This window comes from Priapulus caudatus, unplaced genomic scaffold (genome assembly GCF_000485595.1).
Source record: "Priapulus caudatus unplaced genomic scaffold, Priapulus_caudatus-5.0.1 Scaffold1175, whole genome shotgun sequence".
In the NCBI taxonomy this organism is placed as follows: Eukaryota; Metazoa; Priapulida; class Priapulimorpha; order Priapulimorphida; family Priapulidae; genus Priapulus; species Priapulus caudatus.
The window spans coordinates 13,599-16,915 of record NW_014578236.1 but is presented as its reverse complement, the minus strand read 5'-3'; positions in this window follow the sequence as shown (position 1 = coordinate 16,915).

The window sequence follows — 3,317 nt, the reverse complement described above, 5'->3', positions numbered from 1 at the left end:
ACAACTTGATTTTTAAGCAGTTTTTTCCATTTTTCTCGGTAAATATGAAAATTAAAGAAAAATCCTGACGCACTATTTTGGTCAATGAATTTGGTTTATTGGCGAATGAATCAAATCAATCACTTGTTTTATTTATAGAGGAGTTATATCTCTATGCTCAAGCCAAAAAATTCCATAAAATTTCCAGCACCTAATTATGTTACCACACAAATTTTGAATTTTTATGTAAAAATAGTATTTTGGATATTTCTCAACTACCAGAAAGAGTGATGATACAACATTTTTGCCACAGGTTAAGCACAATATGGACCAAAATAGTGCGTCAGGATTTTTCTTTAAGTTTCATATTTACCGAGAAAAATGGAAAAAACTGCTTAAAAATCAAGTTGTTAGAATTGAAAATTTTAGCGAATAAAGCGACATAACTAATAAAATATGGCACTTAATAACAATCCCTGACGCACTTTTTTAAAGCAATATGTTACCATTAAAACGAGTGTAAAATTAAATTAATCCGAGTTGTAATCACAGAGAAATATCCATTTATACACCGGCTACTATGTCAGAAATCAAAACGGAGAAATCAGCGTTTTTCTATTTTTTACAATGATTGACCGCCTGTGTGCAAAATGGGTGAACGTATGTGAAATATCTACTGTTAGTACTTACTGCGACATATCCATGACTAACTGACACCACTAAATTGGTAATATGTTCCATGCACCTTGAGAAATTGTGAGAAATTACGAGGTTACCACCGCACTTTCATGCAAAGCGCACGTACGATGTGTACTGCATGCCGTTACTAAACTATGTGTCAACAAACACGCGCCTAAATGCAAGGTGTGTAACAAGGGAAATGGGGCTATTTTCGGGTGCGCAGCAATTTCAACTATCACTGGCAGATGACAGCTGTAGAAGGATTGATGCTGAATGATACTGGCTTAGTGAATATCATGAAAATTCTGGTTGTATCATGTCTCTGACGTCATCAGTGACGTCAGCTGCTGCTCACTACACGTGTACGCGGGCAATCAAAACGCTCTAAAAGTTCACATGTACCGATATATGGAGAAATGAGCATATATACAGAGGTAGCACATAGTGTTAGCCATCGAATAAAGTCGAAAATGAAAAATCGGTAAAATTTTGCCTAAAACCTTGAGAGTATCCTTAACACCTGTTTCTGTCACAATAAGTTCAATCAGTTAATTAATTGATGAAAACAAAGTCTTTCATGGGCGGATCCATGTTTGTTTGTTTTCTCCGTCATGCCTTGCCATCACTTCTCGTTAGTTTCAACTCGGCGATACGTAAGGCAAAAAGGTTGCCTAACAATGCATGTCTAGAATTTTAGGGTATATTATGATAGTAAGTGCATAATTAATAGTATATATACCTACAAATTTCTATAATCATGCATTCACATTTGTCATAAAACAACTAAGTTTCGAAATCTTTATTTTTGGCCAGTGACATGACGCGCCGTGATTGTGCTGCCACCCTGACAAAATTGCGCTTTTTCTGATTTATTTTGCACATTACAGACCGAGGGCTATCACAAAAGTGCAATTATATTTATATCTAACTGCTGGGGGAAAAACGTGTAAACCACGGTATTGCTAAAGACAGAAATTTCCGTCTTTAGCAGTCATAGTGCTAAACAGGGCTGTCCCATCTGGTTTCCCCCTTAACAGAGACTGGTTTGTGATATTGAACGAATACAGGTGCTGGCACTAAGGATCCTCCAACTTGATTATAAAGATTTGACAGCAGAAACAGGGCTATAACCACCAAGACTTCAACTAGAAACTAAGATAATTGCAAAACGTTAAAGTAATGTTTATTCTTTGCACGCCCCAAGAGGTGGCGCCACTAGTTGAGGAAAAGAGACTTTTGGCGGGACTCTAGACGATACACGCTGTTTGACAGTGTTGTAACTGCGTCTGTGTGATTCAAGTTTATATGAATAATATATTATGTAACAAGTAAGACAGTCGTTGGAATCTTTATTCTAATGTCTCAAGAACACGAGATATATAACATGGCGCTGCAAGCCTGCAATGCAGAGGAGATTTGATATAATCTTCGAACCAGCAAGCTTGAGTGAACGGAGACCGGGTGATGGAAATGTGTTACCAGTACCACGTGTAATAAAGGCAGCAAAACTTACTGTATACGTGCATTGCTATTGTTCGCACGATGGCAGCTCGAGAAGATGCTCAAGAAAGAATGCAGATGGACATGAGTGCTGATAGTGCTACTGGTGAACAGCCACATTCAGTGCCACAGCAGAACGACCTACTGAAGATGCTAGCTGCAATTATCACCCAACAGGCACAGCAAACGCAGGTGACAGTCCAGCAGCAGAGCAACCTACCAGATCATGCTCGTGCTAAGAAGGTAAACTGGGCATTACTGAAAACACTATGTCCAGAAAAGTTAGATATGGACTCCTTCTCTAGCATTGATCTTAGGAGCTGGCAACGAGCCTTTCTTGCTTTCGCCAAGGAAGCCAAACTCACAGAGTTTGACTGGGAAACTCAGCAAATTGCCATCGAGTCCGCCATGAAACCATCTACATTCAACCGTGTAAATGCTCTTCGACTACAGCTCCCTGCAGCCAAGCGACAAGACATTAAAGAAGTTGTGGCTATTACTTCAAGCCTAATCGAGACAACAAAATCTGTGTGGACACCTCGACACCAATTTCATCACTTACATCAAAAGCCTTACCAGTCTATTGCAAAATTCCATAGTGAAGTGGTGGAAAAGGTTAAAGAATGTAACTTTGATAAAGGGTTCTGTAATCAATGTGCACAAGCAGCCATTGACGACCACATTCTGTCTAAACTTGTGTTCTGCACCAAAAAGGAAGCTGCAAGACGAGAGATGCTGAGAGATCCTGACCTTTCTGTAGAAAAGGCACGAAAGATTCTGGAAGCAGACGAAAATATCACAGAGACAGAGGCCCAGCTCACATATTCTGCTAGTTCTGGGGTGACCCGAATCCACAGAGAAATGGAAAGGAACCCAAATAAACCGAGGCGGTTCAGAAGCAGAAGAACTGCACAGTCCAGAGACTGCTCTCGGAATGATAGAGAGAAAGAAACTGAGATGTGTAACCAGTGTGGTTACCCGAAACACCGAGACAGAGCCACTTGTCCAGCAAAAGGGGAGAAATGCAAATCATGTGGTAAATCGAACCATTTTGCAAGAGTGCAGAAACTCGCCAAAGAAGACGTTAATGGGAAGCATCATTTGCTCCATTAGCACTAATGTTGACTTAGTTAAAGTCACCATTCATGGAAAAAATG